The sequence below is a fragment of the Pongo abelii genome, chromosome X (genome assembly GCF_028885655.2).
Source record: "Pongo abelii isolate AG06213 chromosome X, NHGRI_mPonAbe1-v2.0_pri, whole genome shotgun sequence".
Lineage (NCBI taxonomy): Eukaryota > Metazoa > Chordata > Mammalia > Primates > Hominidae > Pongo > Pongo abelii.
In genome coordinates this window covers 117,772,311-117,783,528 of record NC_072008.2, presented here as the reverse complement: position 1 = coordinate 117,783,528, position 11,218 = coordinate 117,772,311, and the positions used below count along the sequence as shown (strand labels likewise).

General features: G+C 41.6%; 1 protein-coding gene across 1 annotated transcript in view; it reads left to right on the top strand.

The window, feature by feature from the left end:
• Positions 1-11,218, top strand: part of TRPC5 (transient receptor potential cation channel subfamily C member 5) — a 322,560-nt gene that overhangs the window by 206,070 nt on the left and 105,272 nt on the right. The window lies entirely within an intron of this gene.

Here is an 11,218-nt window from a genome sequence, read left to right as displayed (position 1 = left end):
ATTGAAACATTGTTGTGTTTCATTTATCTCCCAAAGACCTTGCCTCTGAAATTTATTATCCTTTCATTTTAGGTACTTCCCAGTCAGAAACACACATGCACGCACACACACACACACACACACACACACACACACACACCACAAACAAAACCACATCCCTTCTTTGTTTAATAGCACCAACACCCTCCCTCTCCCTCAACCTAGGAGATGTGAACAGCCATGGTTGCTACCCTAAAGGAGTTGAGGATCTAATCAGAAGTATCAACCAAGCCCGACTAAGAACAAAGTTTTCTACAGTTGCTGCAGGAACTAGGAGAATGGGGAGGTCAGCATAAACTGCAATCTTTAAGAAAACATCACATTAATCAAAGAATGGAATCAGAGTCCATTGAAGTGCAACACAAGGGAAGGATTTTGAAGATATCAAAAAAAAAAAAAAAAAGAAAGAAAAAAGAAAAACATCACAGAACTGGGGACTGTCTTCCCGGGCCCTACACATACACGCTTCATTGTGGTCATATATGGTTCTGGCTTAAAGCTTTTAATGGCTTATACTAGAGTGAATCCCCTGCTGTCAGTCCCCCTCCAGGCCGAAACCACCCTGTTCACTGCCCTGTCCTGCTAATCCTCATACTTCTACCTCCGGCCCTAAACTTCAGTTTTTTCTTCAACAACTCAAGGTACTAGAAATGTCATCAAGAATAAGAAACAGACAAATACAGGTATTTGGTATTTAAGTGAACATTCACTATGTGCCAGGCACACAGCCACATTCTATCTGTTCTCATTACTACTCCAAGTAATTTAACTACCATTTTTAAGAGTTCACTATGTGCCAGGCAACCAGAACTGTGCTAAGAACCTTTCACGCAGAGTAGCTCATTTAATCCTCATAGCTACCCTATAAGCAGTATTATTATTCTCCTTTTACAGAGGAGGATACGGAGGCACAGAGAAATAAAAGAACTTGTCCAAAGGCATACTATTAATAAACGGCAAAGCCAGAGTCGGACCTCACGTCTGTCTTACTCCAATGCCTACATACCAGAGACTGTGCAGTATTATGGTTACAGCAGGGCCCAGAACTCTTTCTATAGAGGGCCCATAGCAAATATTTTAGACACTGTTGACCTTATGGTCTCTGTTGTAATTACTCAACTCTGCATAAAAGCAACCACAGGTAATACATAAACAAATGAATGTGGCTGTATTCCCATAAAACTTCATTTACAAAAGCAGGCAATGGGCTAGATTTAGCCCAGAGGCTATAGTTTGATGACCCCAAGTTAGAGCACTAGTGGTGTACTCAGATAGACCTGGGTTCAAAACCTGGCTCTCACCACTTACTAGACAAAACATTTAGTCTCTCTGTGTCTCAGTTTCTTCAGCGGTAGAACAGCAACAATACCACCCTCATAGAGTCATCACGAGGATTAAGGATTAAAGGCATGTCTGGCACATAGTCAACTTCTCAGAAAGTCATTATTATTAAAAGCCCACCACATGCTGGTCCCTAGAAGGAAAGAGAAAGGACATGGATTAGAATAATTACAACTCTCTTTAAAATCAAGCTACCAGGGCCCCTACGGTCTTGATACTCCACAGAAATAATTACTCTCTCGGGATTCCAACTAATTTGATTCTCCCTTCAGCTACATGAACCATGTTCTCTTGTGAGTCTAGTTTCCTGTTTCAGTCATTAGCAAGAAAGTCTCTTGACTTCATCATAGCTTTTGTCAGGCACTGGGAACCCTATCATGGTAGAAAAGGAATCTGATTTTGTTATTATCTGTTAGGTGTTCCCTTCAGGAACGAGATTCTGACCACTGAAGTCACGCCTGTGTCCCAAGTACTTGGCATGGGGCCTGGCACAGAGTAGGTGCTCAGTGAATGTTGCTGGCTTAATTAAGCTGGCTACATTTGGGGTGGTCTTACCTGGAAACAGATGGAAAATGACTTCTTAAAAGCCCTCCAAGCATTGAGGATCCCTCCTTTCTCTACCAGAGAAAGACAGAATGTGTGGTGAGGGCAAGAAGGGTGTAGGAGTGTGGTGGATGGTTGGAGGAGCAGGGAAGAACAGGACACACTGTTCCTTGTTACATTAAGCACACAGGAGCCAAGATGCATTCGTGTCTTTAGGCCATGTTCCTGAATAATCACCTGGTAAAAGCCATTTTGAGCAAGTTTTTTTGCTTTTTTATTTCAAATTTTATTTATTTATTTATTTAGAGATGAAATTTTGCTCTTGTTGCCCAGGCTGGAGTGCAATGGTGCAATCTCGGCTCACTGCAACCTCTGCCTCCCGGGTTCAAGCAATTCTCCTGTCTCAGCCTCCCTAGTAGCTGGGATTACAGGCGCTCACCACCACACCCAGCTAATGTTTTGTATTTTTAGTAGAGACGGGGTTTCACTATGTTGGCTATGCTGCTCTCGAACTCCTGACCTCAGGTAATCCACCCGCCTTAGCCTCCCAAAGTGCTGGGATTACAGACATGAGCCACCACACCCAGCTTCAAATTTTATTAAAGGGCACACGTGTAGGTTTGTTACATGGGTAAATTGCTCAGTGCTGAGGCTAGGGGTCTCAATGATCCTATCACCCAGGCAGTAAACATAATACCCAACAGGTGGTCCTTCAGCCTAAGCCCCCATTTCTCCCCTATCTAGTGATTCCCAGTGTCTGTTGTTCCCATCTTTACATTAATGTGTATTCAATGTTTAGCTCCCACTTATAAGTGAGAACATGTGGTATTTGGTTTTCTGTTCCTGCATTAGTTTGCTTAGGAATCACCTCCAGCTCCATCCATGTTGCTGCAAAGGACATTTCATTCATCTTTATGGCAAAGTATTTTATGGTGTCTATGTATCACATTTTCTTTATCCAATCCACTGCTGATGGGCACTTGGGTTGATTCCATGTCTTTGCTATTGTGAACAGCACTGCAATTAATATGCAGGTGTAGGTATCTTTTTGATAGAATGAATTATTTTCCTTTGGGTATACACCCAGTAGTGGGATTTCTTGGTCAAATGGTAGCTTTATTTTGTGTTCTTTGAGAAATCTCCAAACTGCTTTCCACAGTGGCTGAACTAATTTGCATTCCCACCAACAGTGTATGTCTTCCCTTCTCTCCACAGCCTCACCAACATCTGTTGCTTTTTGACTTTTTAATAATCGCCATTCTGACTGGTATGAGATGGTATTTCATTGTGGCTTTGATTTGCATTTCTCTGATGATTAGTGATGTTGAGCATTTTTTTTCATATGTTTATTGGCCACTTGTGTGTTTTCTACTGAGAAGTGTCTGTTCACATCCTCTGAATGTAAGTTTTTTGCTTTGAATCAAAACCACACTTAGGCAATCTTCCATCTCAGCTTTGAAAAATACCCTGAGATACCTCAACTTGTCAGTCAGCCCTGAAAAAGCCATACTTCCTGCAATCCTGACTTGCCAATCCTTCTCAATGAAAAATTCTCTCTTTTATCTACCAAGTTGTCTCCAACTCTCTAAAATGTGTCTTGTATAACAATTCAGTTTGTTCACTCTGAAATTTGTTAGACTTATTTATAGGATCTGACTATACAATGAGGACCATACTGACTGCAATTGGATGTATTTCTCCAACACGTTATTCCTCCCCTACCTCACCATCCCTACCGCCTACTACCACCACTATCAGTCTCCTTTCCAGAATTCTAAGCCAGTAATTGGCATGACAGAACATATCCTCAAAACATTCAGAGGAACAAATAATGGAAACAGTGCTGATGCATGCAAACTCTGTCTAGGCAGGAACTGGGTATTCTAGTTCATTCTGTGTTGCTAACAAAAAATATCTGAGACTGGGTTATTTATAAAGAACAGAGGTTTATTTAGCTCACAGTTCTGCAGGCTGAGAAGTTCAAGGGCATGGCCCTGGTTTCTGGAGAGGACATTTGTGCTGTGTTACAACACGGCAGAGAAGGTCAAAGTGAAAGCAGACAGGTGTGAAGAAAGGAAAGCCTGAGGGGCATCCTGGCCTTATTACAACTCACTCTCAAGGAAACAAATCCATCCCTGCAAGAACTAATACAGTCTTACAGGAATGAGAACTCACTCCTGCAAGAACAGCCATTCATGAGGGATACACCCTCATGACCCAAACACCTTTCACTAGGCCCTACCTCCCAATACCACCACACTGGGGATCAAATTCAAAATTAGTTTTAGTGGGGACAAACAAACCATGTCCAAACCATAGCACATAGAGTGTGTCAAATCACATATACAGTCACTTCAAGACAACATATCCAGAAGTGACAATTCTACATCTCGGAAGTCATAACGATGAAAAGAACTAACATTTATTGAGTGCTTTCTTGTTTAATTCCTATAGTAATCCATGATGAAAAATAATAACACTGGCTTCCTAGTTGCCAGGCATTTAATTTACTCTCTTAATCCTCATAATGACCTCTTGACATGAGTTACTATTGTAATCCTCATTTTGCCGATGAGGAAACTGAGGGCTGGAGAGGTTAAGTAACTTGCCCAAGGTAATCCAGCCAGGGAGTGGTGGGGCTGGAATGTGAACCCCAGGTCAGTCTGTCTGACTGCAGAGACCAATCTCCTAACCCTACCACACTACCTTATTAGAAACATCTTTGAGCATGCAGCCCACATTATCCTGTTATGATCAAAAAAAAAAATGCATGAAAATGCCTGCTTCCATCTATTTGGTGTTGAGAATGTTTCAAAGCACTTTCCCATCCCTGATGCATTTGATCTTCATAACAGTCCTGTGAGGAAGACAGGCATAGGCAACACCACCATCACACAGATAAAGACCAAACACAAAAGCTTGCCCCAATTCCCACTCCACAAATGAGAGACCAAGCCAGAGTGAGAGTTCAATGTACAGTATACATTTTCAAAATGTGTTCTTTGGTATAGCTAGGGATTAAGTCTCCTCCACCTCCTTCATTCTGATTTCATCCTGAAGATTTGAAAGGAAGTGGGCAGCCCACAGCAGGTCATTAAACCCTCCAGACAAGCTTTCCTATAAATGTAAAAACTACTTGAGTATACCTCACTTTGTCTTCCACATACCCCAACCCTTCAGGATCTGCAGTACCTGACCACATCCTGTGTCTTGAAAGAAAAAAAACAAGGGACCTTGACCCTTAAAAACTGGATACACTGAAGGTATGAACATATCTCATTGTGGATTTCTCAGTTTAAAAACATTTATTGGACAATTACAGGTCCAAAATTCCAAAACCCACCTGGCAGGTGAGCAATACTCACCTGGCAGGGGAGATATCATGATCACCAAGCCCACCAAGTTCTGAAAACCCAAAGTTTTTAAAAATAAATTCCCTATCAAACCTCTCATATGGCGGCAAAACCTGATATGCACTGATGGGAGGCAATTTATGGTGTTTATTTATCCCATTGCATCTAAGCATTCCCAGGTTTCACTGCTGAAAATGTATTGTGTTTGATTATAGTAGGGTTGCCAGATAAAACATAGGACACAGTTAAATTTACATTTCAGATAAATAATGAATAATGTTTTTGTATAAGCATGTCCCAAAATTATAAGGGGCATTTAGTTATTCTAAAACATTTTTGCTGTTTAGCTGAAATTCAAATTGGGCATCCTGTATTTTTATTTGCTAAATTTTGGAACTCTAATTATGGGTGCTGCCTGAAACCTCACTGGGAGTGTTATCTAATATATGGCATAGACAGCATATTACTGTTCTAAAATCTGACAAATTTAGAATTCCAAAATAAATCTAGCTCCAAGAGTTTTGAAAAAGGGATTGTGGACCACTGGACCTATAGCATCCTCCCAGCACTGGGCTTGGTACTTCACGGGGACTCAGCTCCCAAAGAGCAACAACCTCTCAAAGAATTATCCCATCACAATGCCTTGCCTCTTGAGCTTTCATTAGATTTCCCCTCTGCTGTCTTTCATAGGTCATTAGCATGCTTTCTGCTTTGATATATTTATTCTTCAAGGTATTTCCCCTCTAGTGTCCTGATTTAAACTAGTAGGACTGCAACCCACAGCTGACCTAACCACACTTTCTATGATTTCTTACTTGGCTTTAGTGAGTTTCCAGCCTCTCGTGTTCAATTGCTCTGACATGCTATGTCACTTTTTTCCTTCCTTTCCTTCCTTTCTTCCTTCCTAGGAAAGAAGCCTTCCAACACAGACTCCTCTTTACTTCCAGAACTCTCCTCTGTAGTAGGCAGTGAGCTCCTACCACCCTCTGCTGCCATCTCATGGCTAGGATAAGCCATTGCATTAGTCTTAATTCTCTTGCACTAGTTGTTTTTAGAGTCCATCGCCGCCAACACAGAATTATAACATCCGCCAGGAAACCCCATTGGGCTAATTCTGACTGCTGTATGCATTTGCAAATGGAAAATTATACTTTAAAAAAATATGCGTTCTAAAACAGTTTTCAACCTCCTCCTTCAACCTAGCCTCACCTTCCTCCATTTAGTTCTAAGTAGTGAGGCTTAGCCCTAGTTTGAAATTAAAGATAGGGCTTCCAGTCGACTGATTTTGTGAGTCTGCACCTGTGTTGCCATTGCTATTGGCAGCCCAGCTTGGGAACTAAGTCTGCTAGCTAATTGCAACAACAGAGCCAGCTTAGAACAAAATGTCTCAGTAATCCTTGGGTAAGAACATATCTCCTTTTTAAAAAATAAAACTCGCCATGGATTAGTGATCTGAGTGGTTAAATATTAAACTGCGCTAGACAGAGAGTACATGTAAAAGGTAGGGGCTATTTCCAATCATTATCTGGACCTAAACTTTTGTCAAAACCTATTTCTTGATCTCAAATGTCTGCTGCAGTGGTTTACAAAAAAAAAAAAAAAAATGCTGCACTGCTTAATGAAAGTATGACTCAGCAAGCTCACTACAATGGTGAGGGAAGAAAGGTGCTTGAACATTTCTTCCTCTTCGGGAACTTTTGCATTGCCACTGATTTCCCTTTTGGGCGTTTTTCTCCTCTTCAGAGCCCAGCTTGATTGGCAACTAAAAACAAAACTCATTCTCTTGAGGGTCATTTCTGTAGAGGCGGGTTTTTAAACACATCCTTACACACAATCGGACTATCTTCTGAAGAACTGAAATCTAACACAGTATACATTGGGCCCATTTCTATGTTCAGCCATTCACTGAAGGGAGTAGGATGCAGTTCTTAAAAGATCAGTAGACTTTTTCAAACCTCCCAGAAAGACCCTTACCTCAGATCTTACTATAGCCAGTAACTGCTGTTTCTTCCTGATCCTCACCCTCTCCTCTGGTATAGGGGACGACTCATTCTCACCCTTCAAATTTTCTTTTCCTCTAAATGGACTAAAGGAAGAAGCGTTCACAGCTGTAAGTCTCCCAGCTCAAAGTCAGCTGATTTCTTTTAGGAAACATAGGAACATAACTCACTACCAATTACTTTAGAGAACCACAGACCTTTACTGCTTTATAAACCTCTGAATATTAAACATGTGTCAAGGTGACCTTTCTTTCAGTCACACCTATTGAGCTTTTTTGTACACACCTAAAAACTTAAAATAATCTGAAAATAACCAGTTAGGTGACTTAACTGTGAAACTGACTTGTTTTTATCCTAATGCTTTTCTTGCTGATAGCTTTTCTAGCAGGGAACAGGGTGGACTGAGCAGGGTAACAAAGATATTTCTCCTCTGACCATTGTCCATTCCTAATGGAGCCACTGGAAGCTTACTGCTGTGGCTTTTCTCTACCTCACAGCCTGGCTTACTTCTCAAAAGCCCATCCCCACGACCAGATCCTCTGCTTCTATGAGAGGACTTTCCCTTTTTTTTCATTGCCTCCTCAAGGAGTGGTGACTCAATTAATTATCACGGAGGTCTATCTGTAACTCATTATTCTTAAATGAGCACTTAAATACAATGTTTGACATCCAGTAGTCACTCAAATGTTAGATGTTGTTATTATTACTATTTAACCTCTCTGAGCCTCAGTTTTCTCATCTGTAAAATGGATGTAATAATAGGACCAACCTCCTAGGTTTGTTAATACATATAAACTGCTTTTAAAAGTATCCAAAACTTAGAAAGTTCTGTGTACATTTTATCTGTGACTATTAAGACTTCTACTAGGGAAATGATTTAAGGGAATATAGACTGCAAGGTGAAAAGAGAAACGTGTGTGTGTGTTTGGGGATGCTGCGGCGGGGAAGAGTTCTGTGTGGATTATGTGTTTGAAATATGTTTTAGCAGCCAAGGAGAAATGCCCACTAGGCAGTTAAACATTCAGGTGTAAATTTTAGCAGGGACGGAATGAAGAATTTTTTCACTTTAACAAAAACAGTAAATGCCTGCAAAGACCTTTGGGGGTAAGAAATGACATATATAGAAGTGTTCCTCCACTTCCTAAGCTTACCGTCTACTAAGAAGGCTGAGTCACTGATTCTACATAGAAGTACATGTAACACAAGGTAGGCTCTGAGAGGTACCACAAGGAAAAAGCAAAGTGGTATGGGCTCAAGGAGAGAGAGGTCACACCTCTGGCTGAAGCAGTCAGGGAGGGCTTCCAGAAGGAAGTGATTTTCTGATTTCATTATTCACCGCAGCCTTTTCTTAGGACTCTAGTGCCAGCTGATTTTTTCCATCTCTGAATGCTCTAAGATCCCAAAGTGTGGTGCCTCATGACAAAGCAGTGAGGTTTTCCTAAAGCTAAATAGATCTAGATTGAATGACTGTCCTTTATTCCGTCCTTTCTTTTATAAAATGGTGGTAACAGGAGATCAAAGGAGTGTGGGCTTTTCTCATGTCCTTACTTGGCAAAACAATCTCCTGATTTGGAGAGGAGTGGCCTTAATCAGTCTGTGAGAGCCAACCATCTGGAAACCTGACATGTTTACCATCTGTACCATTTATGTGGGCGTCTGAACACAAACATTATTGCCCCGTTACTTGTTTCGCATGAGTTAGGCTAGTATCCCTTCAAAAGAGCTCCTGCAGGCCAGAATCATGGCTGGTCTCTGTTGTGATGACCCTCTCCCACAGGCCACACGGAGCTGGGCACAAACCAGGTAGTCCAAAATACTTGTTGAAAGGCCTAAACTGAATCACATTAATCTTGCACTTCCCTTGCAGTAAGCAAGTCAAATTCTACTCTGCCTTGAGTTAAGCATGTGAATCAGGCATTAAATCCTATTGATCCTTTAAACAGCTGTAGAAACAAAAGTCACATACAATAGACTGGTGAGGGGCTGGGAAGATAATTCTCTTCACCAAATGAAAAAATTCAGAACTCTGCTGCAGTGAAATCAAAGCTATTTTGCTAGTTTTCTGGCAGAGGAGTGGTCTCTTTCCAGTAGAACCTGACATTATTCCTATCAAGAAATATTCCTAGGAGGTGCCAAGAGCCACTGGGCCCCTCCATTGACAACACAGCTTTATGTCAAAGAAAGCCAGGGCTTTTCCAAAAGTTGTGTGCAGTAAGGAAAAAATACAATAATGTTCAGCCCTTGTCTGGGAGTATTGCAGAACTGAAGCACTGAAGAGGGAAAACACCCAACAACTGCAGTGAGGATCCCAGCTCATTTGTGAAGAAAAGATTTAGACAGATTAAGCAGGGGGATTCCATACAGATCTGGCCTGGGGCGGGCCCCATCACTTCTGGGCTTTGCTAGCCTTCAGGACCCTTAACTGTCTAATATGATATACCCACTTTAAGCTGTTAAGGTAGTTGATAGTTTTGTATATTACCACTTCCTACAAACATGAATATAGTTTCAATGCTTTAATCCAAAGCAATAAATTATGTGGGCATTTCAATCACTGGCGGCAAGGCCAATGGGGAAGATACTGGGAAATTTAGCTTTCTGCATGCCTCTGATCATACCATCCATGGATTGTCAGAGAGTGCAGTGTTTAAAAGCTTGGTCTATGGAATCAACCAAGCTAGTTCCCCAGTCCTGGCTCCACCATTTACCAAGAAATGTGACCTTGGGCTCTGTCCTATCAGCTGTAAAATGATATAATTCTATATCTGCCATTAGCGTTGCTGTGAGATGATGCATATAAAAAATCCAGTACAGTTGCTGGCACATTATAAGAGCTCAATCTTTGATATGTAATCTTCCAATGTTAAGAGTAGTTCCTAGTTGCAACTCCCAGGAGACTTGTCTTAGCTACTATACTCCCTTCACACACTAAGGAAGGAAGAATTTGGAAAGAGAGTATTCCACCAAGATTTATCCAGTGCAGAGCTATTTATTCAATCACTCATACAACAAATATCTATTCAGCATCCATCTTGTACCAGGCATTTTGCAAAATGTTGGGAATATAATGAAGAATAAGACAAGCTCCCAGTCCTTGACCAACATTCAGTCTTATAGCTTTTAAGAAGCTGGCCGGGCGCAGTGGCTCACGCCTGTAATCCCAGCACTTTGGGAGGCCAAGGTGGGCAGATCACGAGGTCAAGAGATCAAGACCATCCTGGCCAACATGGTGAAACCTTGTCCCTACTAAAAATACAAAAAATTAGCCAGGCATGGTGGTGTGCGCCTGTAGTCCTAGTTACTCGGGAGGCTGAGGCAGGAGAATTGCTTGAACCCAGGAGGCCGACGTTGCAGTGAACAGATATCACACCACTGCACTCTAGCCTGGTGACAGAGTGAGACTCCGTCAAAAAAAAAAAAAAAAGAAGAAGAAGTAAAAGCTGCTAGAGGCCGGGCACAGTGACTCATTCCAGTAATCTCAGCACTTTGGGAGATCTAGGTGAATGGATTGCTTGAGCCCAGGAGTTCAAGACCAGGCTTGGGGGGTAACATGGCAAAACCCCCTCTCTACTAAAAACACAAAAATTACCTGCGTGTGGTGGCATGCACCTGTAATCCCAGCTACTCGGGAGGCTGAGGCATGAGAATTGCTTGAGCCAGGGAGGCAGAGATTGCAGTGAGCTGAGATCGTGCCACTACACTCCAGTCTGGGCAACAGAGCGAGACTCTGTCTCAAAAAGAGAAAAAAAAGAAGAAGAAGCTGCTATATTCCTTAAACTTTTTAAACCCCTGAGGAAGGGAATTCATTGGGCAAGGACTATCATTTGCACTAACCCACACACAAATAGAACAGCATAACTTCCCATGAAAAGTTAAAAAGTTACAAGGGAAAGCACTTCCAGAATGGCAGAGTTCTGACAATCTACTCTTGCACAAAAGCTA